We start from the raw sequence: 12,101 nt of genomic DNA on the forward strand, positions 1-12,101 counted from the left end.
TGATTTGTTTTCCTCTTTGATTACTTTCCCCCCTTTACTGTCCTACCTCTCACTGTTGGTTTTCATTGTTATTTTCCATTTCCTCTTCCTGTAATGTTTTGCCAAGGATTTTTTGAAGAGATGGTTTTCTAGCTGCAGATTCTTTTAACTTTTGTTTATCGTGGAAGGTTTTAATTTCATCTTCCATCCTGAAGCTTAATTTTGCCGGATACACGATTCTTGGTTGGAACCCATTTTCTTTCAGTGTTTGAAATATGTTATTCCAGGATCTTCTAGCTTTCAGAGTCTGTGTTGAGAGATCAGCTGTTATCCTGATTGGTTTACCCCTAAATGTAATCTGCTTCCTTTCTCTTGTAGCTTTTAAAATTCTCTCCTTATTCTGTATGTTGGGCATCTTCATTATAATGTGTCTAGGTGTGGATCTCTTATGATTTTGCACATTCGGCGTCCTGTAGGCTTCTAGGATTTGGGATTCTGTCTCATTCTTCAAGTCTGGGAAGTTTTCTCGTATTATTTCATTGAATAGATTGTTTATTCCTTTGGTTTGGAGCTCTGTGCCTTCCTGTATCCCAGTGACTCTTAAGTTTGGTCTTTTAATGTTGTCCCATATTTCTTGGATGTTCTGCTCATGGTTTCTTAGCAGTCTTGCTGAGCTGTCTATATTCTTTTCAAGTTGAAATACTTTGTCTTCATTGTCTGATGTTCTATCTTCTAAGTGATCTACTCTGCTGGTAGTATTCTCAATTGAGTTTTTAAGTTGGTTTATTGCTTCCTGCATTTCTAGGATTTCTATTTGTTTGTTTTTTATTACCTCTATCTCCCTGTGAAATTGATCTTTTACTTCCTGGATTTGTTTATGTAGTTCCTTGTCAAAGTGATCTTTCATTGTCTGATTTTGCTGTCTCATGTCTTCCTTGAGACTCCAGATCATCTGAAGCATGTATATCCTGAACTCTTTTTCTGACATTCCATCTGTTGCAGCTATTACCTCTTCTAAAGTTGAGTTGACCTGCATTGCTTGTGGTCCTTTCTTTCCTTGTCTTTTCATACTGCTCGCGTTTCTTTCTGCTTGGTGAAACTGTTGTGTTTTTGAAATTTTCCCCCTATTTATTTATATTGCTCTTGTATAGTTGGGAAATCTCCCTTGCAGGGCGGGTAGTGGCTGTGCTCCTCCTCTAATTAGGGTGATCTGTCTACCACTCTGGTCGGTCGCAGGTCTGCCCACCCTGCGGGCGCGGGTGGCAGCTCTGCTCTGCCCCCACTCCAATTGTGGTGACGTAACTACCACGCCCTCGGGTCGTTGGTCCTGATCCGGATGTGGGTGGCAGCTCTGCTCGGCCCCTACTCCAATTGGTGTGACGTGTCTACCACGCTGGCAGGCCTCTAGGCCTGTTCCGCCGGTGGGTCGCAGGTCTGCCTACCTTGCGGGCTCGGGCAGCAGTTCTGCTCAGCCCCCACTTCCAATGGGAGTACCTGACTACCTCTCCAACGGGTCGCTGGGCGCTGGGCCTTTTCCGGACACGGGTGGCGGCTCTGCTCCACCCCCCGCTCCAACCAGTGTGACGTGACTGCCTCGGTGCTACGTGTCCACCACGCTGGCAGGCTACCGGGCCTGTCCTGCCAGTGGGACGCAGTTCTGCCTACCTTGCAGGCTCAGACGGCGGCTCTGCACAGCCCCTACTCCAAATGGGGTGACTTGGCTACCGCACTGTAGGGTGGCTGGTCCTGTTCTAGGCGTGGGCGGCTACTCTCTTCGGCCCCAGCTGCAGTTGGGGTGTCGTGATACCACGCCGGCGGGTCACTTGGCCTGCTCTGGGCGCAGGCGGCAGCTCCACTCTGCCCCCCTGGCCCCCACAGCACCCAGCAGGACCCGGACCGAGAAGCAGTCACTGCAGGTTCCCCAACCCTGGGCCAAAGCAGCTTCGGGAGCCAGAACCCGGCCTCTCCGATCCCGGCTCACGCTCCGCTAGAAGCAGGCTCCAAGGAGCGACCCCCGCGGGTTCCCCTGCCCCGGGCCAAAGCAACTCCGGGAGCCAGAGCCCGGCCACTCCAAGCTCTCCGAGCTCGGTGCATGCTCCGCTGGGAGCAGGCTCAAAGACGCAGTCCCCGCGGGCTCCCCAGCCCCGGGCCAAAACTGTTCTGGGAGTCAGAACCCAGCTGCCCCGAGCTCAGCGCACGCTCCACTTGGAGCTGGCCTCAACACACAGTCTCCGCAGGTTCCCCAGCCCTGGGCCTAAGCAGCCCCAGGAACCAGATTCCGGCCGCTCAGAGCCCGGTGCACGCCTTTCCAGGAGCGAGCCCCTAGGAGTATTCTCCACTGGTTCTCCAGCCCCGAGCCTGAGCGATCTGTCTGCGAGACGCAGGCAAATACCAGCCTGAAATCACCTGTTCCGTAGCTGAATGAGCTGAGATCAGTAGAAAACAGGGATGATTACATCAGCTCTCCAAGATGGCGGCTGCTGTCCTCCTCTGTGGTCCGACTGGTGTCGAGAACCGAACTGGACTGCTTCTCTCCTCTGTCTCAAAGCCGGAACTCAGCACTAAGCACGGCCATTGCACCACTGGCAGGAGCCCCCAGAATCCGCATCGCTGCACCCCTGCTCCGGCACCTCGCCGCTTCCCAGCACGCGCCGCAGACTCCAGCTGCGGGGCGCGACCCTCCGTGCGGAGAAATCGCCCGTGTCCGAGCCCCCGCAGCTGAACCTCGTGCGATGGAAATCCGTCCACTAGATTCTGGAGCACCTCAATTTCACTGGAAATTCCCAACAAGATAGCCTTCAGCTGTTTCACCTGGTCTTTCTCCCGCACAGTGACGCGGCGCACTGGGGTGATGCACTCCCTTCGCCGCCATCTTCCCTCTTCCTCATGTTTTGTTTTCTGATACAAATTGGTAAATGGTAAACCGACTTACAATTCTGACGCTAACCACCTGGAGTTAGCTTCATATGCCACAGGTTTAAGGGCAGGGTTGGTCCCCAACAAGACGCCCTTATTTCAGACACCAGCTACTCTTCAGGGGTCCCCAGGCTAGGTACACTTTCTTTTTCTTTTTTTTATATCTTTTTTTTTCTTTTTTTATATCTTTTTTTTTCTATTTTTTAGTAGGCACACTTTTGATCAACTGGCTACAGATTTGAGGTTCCCATGACACTTTCAGTTCTGAAAATTCACTAGACATGACGTAGAACTCAGGAAAGCACTATTCCTGTTTCTCCTCCTCCTCCACCTCCTCCTCCTCCTCTTCCTCTTCACCTTCTTCTTGTACTAGGCATTGAAGCAGCTCTATCACTGAGCTATATCCCAAGTCCTTTTTTACTTTTATTTTAAGACAGGGTCTAGCTAAGTTGCTTAGGGACTCCCTATATGGTTAAGGCTGGCCTCTAACTTGGAATTCTCCTGCCTCAGCCTCCTGAGGCAATAGGAATTCAGGCATGCATCATTATGCCCTGCTAGCACTGTGCTTATGGTTACAGTTTTATTATGAAACTATAGATCAGGACCAGCCAAATGAAGGGACACAAAAAATGAAGTCTCAGAGGGTCCTAAACACAGAGTATCTGGGCCCTCTTCCCAGGGAATCAGTGTGTCACCCTCCTGATACATCAGTGTGTTCACTGGCCAGCAAGTTCCACAGAGCTTGGTGATCAGGGTTTTATCATGGTTGGTTTGTTTATTGATACTGGGGATTGAATCCAGGGATGCTTTGCTACTGTGCTATATTCCAAGACCTTTTTGCTTTGAGTCAGGCTAAGGGCCTTGGTAACTTGCTGAGGCTGGCCTCAAACTTGGATCCTCTTCCCTCAGTCTTCCCGGTCGAGATTCTGGGATCATGGGCATGTGTTGCTGCACCCAGCTTTTACCAGGGTTTCACTGACTTGCTGCGAACGACTGAATAATCATCCATGTGGTTTGACTCAGTGTAAGGCCTTATCCTCTCCCTCGGGGCCGGCAAGTCAGATTCACATCACGTGACTTAAACCAAGCCCTGTCTTGAAGTCAACTAGAAGCCCACCATGTGTCACCTCATCAGCATAAATTCAGTCGTGTTTTGAGGGCTTCCTGAATTACAAAAACATTCTGATCACTTGGAAAATTCTAAGGACTTTAGAAGCCAGGACAAAGACCAGACAGATTCTTAATTATACAACAAGCTCCCCCAAGGTCTTTGGCCATGGTTCTCTTATAGCAAATTAGACATGTCTGAGCATGTGTTTTTGGTGTAGCAATAACATATCTGGCAGTAGTACCAACGTGAATATGACTAGCATTTGGAAGAGTCAGTGTGAAATTTGGAGAGGAGGCCTTTATATGACCTTCAATTCGGCCCTCAATTTCCTATTTAGTTTGACCATCAATATCAGTATTAAAATATTATGAACAATGCCAGTATTGTACTACTGTCACACTATGACAGATATTACATGAAAATAGGAGTAAAATGATATTTGGAACATGGCTAGTCCTATTGAGTCACCGATTAGTCTAGTCCTCATATCGTTGTCTCCCAGGGCGAGGCCCCTCAGGTTTCAAGGCTCCTTTTGATCTTGTATGGTTCCTAGCAATGTATGGCACCGCCACTTCAGGCATCTGGTATTACTGACATCAGAGACATTAGAACCTCTTTCTCTGTGGCTCTTTCAAAGGGGCAATATAGTATTGATTACCCTCATTGTGCAACCCATTTGCCTATTCCTTTACTCATAGATACCATTCCTCCCTTTCTCCATTTGTGGCACCTCTGGGAGGGATGCAGGTGCAGCCCCCTTGCTGGTCCAGACGGCAGGGAGCAGTCCTGGTCTAGCAAGCATCGCCCCCCCAAGCCCCTCCCACTCCTCTAGGTAGGGCTCTGCAGGTACAGAGCCTGTGGATGCTTCTAAAGTCCTTAGAATTTTCCAAGTGATCAGAATGTTTTTGTAATTCAGGAAGCCCTCGGAACATGCCTGTACCTGCAGAGAACTCTTTCCACCACCAGGCATTGACCATTAACCTCATTCACCTGATGGGATGAAGCCACAATCCACTTCATCAGGCCCTTGTGAATTTTGACATAAAGGTTTAAAGGTTACAGTTACGATTTCTTGCTCAGGAATGTTCTCTGTTTACAACTAGAAGCCCACCATGTGTCACCTCAAGCACCTTTTGGAGCCTTCTTCCACTGCATTGGGTAGGAAAAAAAAGTTGAGGGGAGATGGGGAAGAAAGATAAAATGTAGTCATTCCAGCCTCTTCCCTCTGTGGAAAGAACTGCATAGTCATATCAGTATTCTGCCCACTCTCTCTTCCCCAGATCCACCAAAAAAGCAAAGGAGTCTATCCAGCAGGGATGTTGCCTGGGCACCCTTCATTCCTATAGCTCCTTCTGTTTTAGACAATCAATGTTTTGATTACCCATCCCAATTCTTTATTAAACTATTATTCTGAAGGGGAGATATCTCCCTGCCCGTTGTTGGACATTATGTGCTGAAAGTATATTCTTTGGTCTGAATAAATATGACTCTGCAGTCCAGATTAGTACAGTACCTTCTGTTCCAGTTCTTTTATAGTACTCTGAGCATTTGCATCTACCATTGGGTATGTGAAGCCTGGTCCAGTGTAAATGTCTATTCCTTTCAGGACCCATTTATAGCCTCCAGTGCTTCCAGCATCAGTGCCACTTGCCAGCTATATGCAAGGCCTTCCCCCAGGGAATCTGTCCCATAGCCATCTGAGTCTCCGTATCTCTTGTTGGCAGATGGAGCAATACTCATTAGCATTTTGTGCCTTGGAGGGTATAAAATGAATATATCTAAATTCAGCATATCTCTGCTTTGCTGCAGCTACCCAATGTCCACTTGTTTCATGAACCCAGATGGCCTCTTAAGTGCATACCCCAGGATATCTACTTCCTGACTCCAGTGATCTTATTCTGAAAGACCTTCTTCTGATGCTCTTCTAGCTGGGTTTTCTGATATTCTGCAATTGTATATTTGGCATCCATTAATTGCAGGGCCAACAACTCATGGCTAAGTTGTTTATATCTCCCTTGCAACCCTGAGTTCATCCTCTGAACCACCTTCTTATCTAGTTCTCATACACCAAACCCATATTTCCCTGGCCTTAAAATAAGCTGGGCCTGTTACCAGACAACTAGGCATAACCCCCACCCCCCAGGGCTGACTAGAATTATTCATACTAGCCAATTCTAAAATGTCTATCCTGCTTTGACTTTCTTACGGAAAGCCCAACACAGGCCATGGCCTTCGCCTTCCTTTCTGCCTTCTGAGCCACACTGGTGCTGACCACGTGGCCCAGAATGCATAGTATGCGCCTTCAGCTTCGAAAATGTAAGCAATAAAAATCTCTCAATGCATTAGTCTCTAGATATTTCACTCAATTACCTTTATAAATTATAGCCTGACCACAAATAAGATGGGCATCAATGTGTCCAACTTTAATACACCTCTTAAAATCCCACAGTGGGTTCCACAGGGTTGGGCCCTTTTTTGGGCATCCCTCTAAGAGACCAGTTTCCCATTCCTCTTCTGCCTGACCTTCTGGCCAAGCCATTGGCACTGCCTACAAGTCAGGAAAACAGGGGAAAACAGCATGCAAATCCAGTCCACTAAGCTGATTTGTTTTTACCTTCTTCAATCAATGTCAGGATGTTGTCTGTTCACCTTGCAATTGTCATCTATAAAGACAGAAGTTCTTCATTTTGAAGAGGGAGCTGTTCACAGGATACCACCTAGGTTACAGTAGGTTCCTACCACTCCCAGGGTGTCCCAAAGCCAGTCCTAGGGCAAAAGAATCTACTGCTCATCAGTATGCTAGTTCCCCTAGAACTTCAGCACACAATTGGAAACCATAAAAAAGAATCAAATGGAAATCCTAAAATTAAAAATATATATATATCAAATAAGAACTCAATATGTGAAATTGATAGCAGATTAGACAAAATTGAGAAGTAATATGCTAACAAATACATCTACAACTGGTGTTGTAGCTAAGTGGTAGAGCGCTTGCCTAGCACATGTAAGGCATGTTGTTCATCTTAATAAAATAAAAAACTATTTCCAATGGAATGGGAAAGTACCATCTTGCCATGGGCTTTGGACAGTATGCCTTTATTTTATTTGTTTGTTTCCCCAGTATCTAATTTCCTCTTTTAAAAAAATATTTTTTAGTTATAGTTGTTGATAGTCCTTTATTTTATTTATTTATTTTTATGTGGTGCTGAGGATCGAACCCAGTGCCTCACACATGCTAGGCAAGAACTCGCTACTAAGCTACAGCCCCAGCCCAGCAACTCATTTCTTTATGGTGAACACATTCAAACTCCTTTTTGAAATACAGAGTACATTGCTGTTACCTATAGTCACTTTAGTTTATGACAGCATGCCAGAATTTTTTACTCCTAACTGTAACTTAGTACCCATTTATCAACTTCTGCCCTGACCCTTCCTTTTCCTTCCTTTTCTTAGCCTCTGGTAACCTCCGTTCTCTGCTCAGCCTCTATGAGTGAGGTCATATGGAATTTGTTTTTCTGGGCTTGGCTTATTTCATTTAGCATAATGTTCTCCAGTTCCATTTATGTTGTCACAAATGACAGATTTCATTCTTTTCATGTCTGAACAGTATTCCATGGAACATTTTCTTTATCCATTCATCAGTTGATGGACACGTAGGCTTCTCTTTCTTAGCAATTGTGTATAGTGTGTCTTCAACACACCTGTTTCATTTCCTTAGGATAAGGGATTGCTGAGTTCTATTTTCAATTTTTTTAGGAACCTCCATACTGTTTTCCTTAATGGATGTACTAATTTACATCCCCATCAACAATATGCAAAGTTTCCCTTTTTTAAAAATTTATTCTTTTAAACCTTGTCTTTATGTGGTGCTGAGGATCGAACTGAGTGCCTCATGCAGCGCTGGGTCTACCACTGAGCCACAAACCCAGCCCCCAAAGTTTCCCCCTTTCCCCACATCCTTGTCAGTACTTGTTATCTCTTCTTTTTTTTTTTTTCAGCACTGGAATCTATAACCTGGGGGTCTTGTGCACGCCAGCCAGGCAAGTGCTCTACCACTGAGCTACATTCCCCAGCCCTTTTTAAATTTCATTTTGAGACAGTGTCTCACTGGGTTGCCCAAAGTGTCTTCTGCCTCAGCCTCTGGAAGAGCTGGGATTATAGCCATGCATCACTGAGCCTGGCTAGGTTTGTGCTTTGAGACTTTTACTCTTTGCCATGCTGTGGATCCAACCCAGGGCCTTGTGCATGCCAGGTAAGTGCTCTGAGAATATCTAACATTAGAAACTAAAAAAAACTCAGACCCCACTATTGGGTTTTTTAAGTTTCTTATAGTACATATTCTATTTATCCCTTGTTAGAAGTATATTTTAAAAATATTTTCTCCCTTTCTGAATGCTTATCTTCAAAATTGTTTCCTTGGCTGAGTATAGCTTTTTACTTTGATATAATCCCCTTTGTCTATTTTTCCTTTTGTTTCCTGGGTGTTATCCAAAAAAAATCATTGTGTATTTAAATGTCCTAAAGTATTTCCCTGTGTTTCTTCTAGTAGTTTCATAATTTCAGGATGAAAGTCTTTAATTCATTCTGATTTGATTATTGTAACAAAAAAAATCTTATCACTCAGGAAATTCCAAGAATTTTAGTCTCCATGTCAGGAACCTGGGACAAAGATAAATGAATTATTATGTCACTTGGGGAAGGAAAATCCTTTTAATATATGATGCTGGGTTAATTGGATATTCATATAGAAAAAATATTTCTGGTCCTTATTGTACATCCTATAGGAAACGATTCCAACAGACAGCACACTTAAATGTGAGTGGAGAAACAATAATTTTTAGAAGGAAAAGAATAGAACATCACAACCTTGTTTTATGCAAAGATTTCTTTTCTTTTTTTATTATTAGAGCTTTATAGTTATACATAGTAGTTGGGTCCATTTTGATAAAATCATACATGCAAAGAATTTGATTCTAGTCCTAGTTTTCCCACCTATTTCTTCCCCTCCTCCCTCCTCTTATCCTCCTTCCTCTTCTCTACTGGTCTTCCTTTCTTTCTTCAATTTATTTATTTTTTATTGGTACTTTCTATATATACAGAATGGTAAGATCCCCTTTGGTACATTTATATATGCGTGTAACATGATTTTTTGAATTCAGTCCATCTTTCCTTCCTCTCTCCTTCCCTTTTGTTCTCCTTCTTCCACTCCACAGATCTTCCCTGTTTGTTTATGATATCTGATCCTCTCCACTACCTTCTTTCCTTTATTTTGCTTTAGTTTTCACATAGGAGAGAAAACATTCAACATTTGATGTTCTGAGTCTGGTATATTTCACGTAGCACGATGGTCTCCATTTCCATCCATTTACTGGCAAATGACATTATTTTATTCTTCTTTATGGCAGAGTAAAACTCCATTGTGTATATACACCACATTTTCAATAGATCCATTCATCTATCGACAGGCATCTGGACTGATTCCATAATTTGATTATTGTGAATTGTATTGCTATAAATAACAAAATGGTTAAATCACTGCAGTATACTGATTTTAGTTCTTTTAGATAAATACCAAGCAAGGAGTAGGGTAGCTAGGCCATATGGTGTTTCCATTCCTAGTTTCTTGAGGAATCTCCACACTGCTTTCTAGAGTGGTTGTACTAATTTGCAGTCCCACCAACAAGGTAGGTGTCTGCCTTTCCCCCACATCCTTGCCAGTATTTATTATTATTTGAATTATTGACAATTGCCATTCTGACTGGAGTTAGATAAAATCATAGTGTAGTTTTGATTTGCATTTCCCTTATTAAGCAAAGATTTCTTAAATGAGAGAAAGAATTGGGCTAACTCTATAGGGAAAATGATAAATTGGAGTACATTAAGAATAAAGGTGTCTGCTAGTTGGTAGGGAGTAACATGGAAAACCAAAGTATAAGAAGATATTTTCAATAACAGAGGATGTATTCATGCTGCTAGAATATCTTTTAAATTGCTACAAATCAATAACAAAATGATTGAAGACAATGCAAAACTGGGCAAAAAATTGGACAAATATTTTGTAATAAATCATATCTAATTATAACAATACACCAATAAAAAATGTGAGAAGAGAAAAAAATTAAAATGCTGCCATAGGCATTATATAGAAAAAGCAAATAAATCATATCCAAATGGCCAATAAACATGAAAAAGAGATGAAATTTCATTAGTTATAAAGGAAATACATATTGAAACCATAATGAGATATTTCAAAGAACTCCCAGAATTTACTAAAAATAAAGCCAGACACTACCAAGTGTTGACAAAGCAAACAGAACTCTCTCACCAGTAACTACTGGTGGGTGGGTGAATCAAGTTATGGAAAAACTGTCAGTAGCTAGTAAAACTGAAAATAAGGATATTTTATGGATTCAGCAATTCTTAGGAATATGTCAAACAAATGTTTAATATTCACCCAAAAGACACAGGAATGTTCACAGAGGTACTGTTCCTATTAACATCAAGTGAAATTAGCCAAATACCCTTTATGGATAATGAAAACATGATATATGATATATGAAGAATGTTTATGCAACAATGATAATTAACAAACATGCAAAAGAACTGTTATAGAATGAATTCTGTTACCTCCTCCACCCTCACCTAAATCCATATGTTGAAGCCCTACCTCCAGTGTGACTGTATTTGAGATAAGGCCTTTAAGAAGTTAATTAAGGTTAAAAATTCTAATATATATTTAAGAAGGGAAAATACCATGATTTCACAAACTCTTTCAGAGAATACTAAAGATTCAAACTCAGGTTACAAAGCCATTATAGCCTGGTTACTAAAGTCAAACAATTTTTTAGCTTTAGTGCTAATAAATTTTTGATTTTTAGTGCTGGGGATCAAGCCCAGGGAACTTCACACATATTAGGCAAGGGCTTTACACTTAGCTAAACCCCAAACCCAAGAGAAGGTTTATTTGGGTTCATAGTTTCGGAGGCTTTAGTCCTTGGTCTACTGGCCTGTTGCTTTCGGGTCTGTGGCAAGGCAGTACGTCACGGAGGCACCACGTGGTAAAACTATTCACTTCATGACCAGGATGTGAAAAAGAGAGAGGTCAGTCCATGATCGGGTGAACCTGTTGCTTTTAGGCTTCCAGTGGGCTGGGTTGGAGGACAGTAGCACATCATGGTGGGAGCATGTGGCAGAGTAAAGCTGTTTGTCTCATGGCCAGGAATGAAAGAGGAAGAGACTGGGGTCCCACAATCCCTTTCAAAGGCATACCTCCAGTGACTCCTGGGAGGCCCCAGCTCTTCAAGTTTTTATCACCTCCCTCTAGCAGAACTGGCTGGGGTCTAAGCCTCCAACATATGACCATTGGGGGACATTTACAATCCAAACTATATCAGATGTTACAACCCTAAAGTTTGTGTTATTCTGAGAATGCAGACGTATTATGTTTTTTTTTGTTTGTTTGTTTTGTTTTATTTTTTGTAGTGCTGGGGCTTGAACCCAGGGCCTTGCACATGCTAGGGACACACTCTACCACTGCATCCCCAGCCTTTTTGCTAAAACGTTTTTATTTTGACACAGGGTCTTGATAAATTGTCTAGGCTGGCTTTGAACTTAAAATCCTCTTGCCTCCACCTGTACCTTGAGATATCAGGCATGCACCACCATGCCCAACACATTATGTTTTTCAAACAGGCACAAAACAAATTATAATATGCCAGAACAGACACTTTTGGTGAGAACCCAAGAGGTAATCATTAGGAAGGATAGTATGAAGGAGGTTTTTGGGGTAATATTCATGTTCTGTTTCTTGACTGTTTCTAAAAATTCACTGAGCTATACATTTGTATTTTCTAAGCTTTTCTACATGTATGCGCTTATTTTTTCTTTTTCTTTTTGGTACCAGGGATGGAACCCACGGTCACTTAACCACTGAGCCACATCTCAACTCTTTTAGATTTTTATTTTGAGACAGGATCTTGCTGAGGCTGACTTTGAACTTGCAATCCTCCTGCCTCAATCTCTTGAACTGCTGTGATTAAAAGCATGCACCACCATGCTGGCTGTGTGTGCTTTTCTTTTTCTTTTCTTTTTTTTT

The sequence above is a fragment of the Spermophilus citellus genome, assembly GCF_964194105.1.
Source record: "Spermophilus citellus genome assembly, chromosome: 4".
NCBI classification, from domain to species: domain Eukaryota; kingdom Metazoa; phylum Chordata; class Mammalia; order Rodentia; family Sciuridae; genus Spermophilus; species Spermophilus citellus.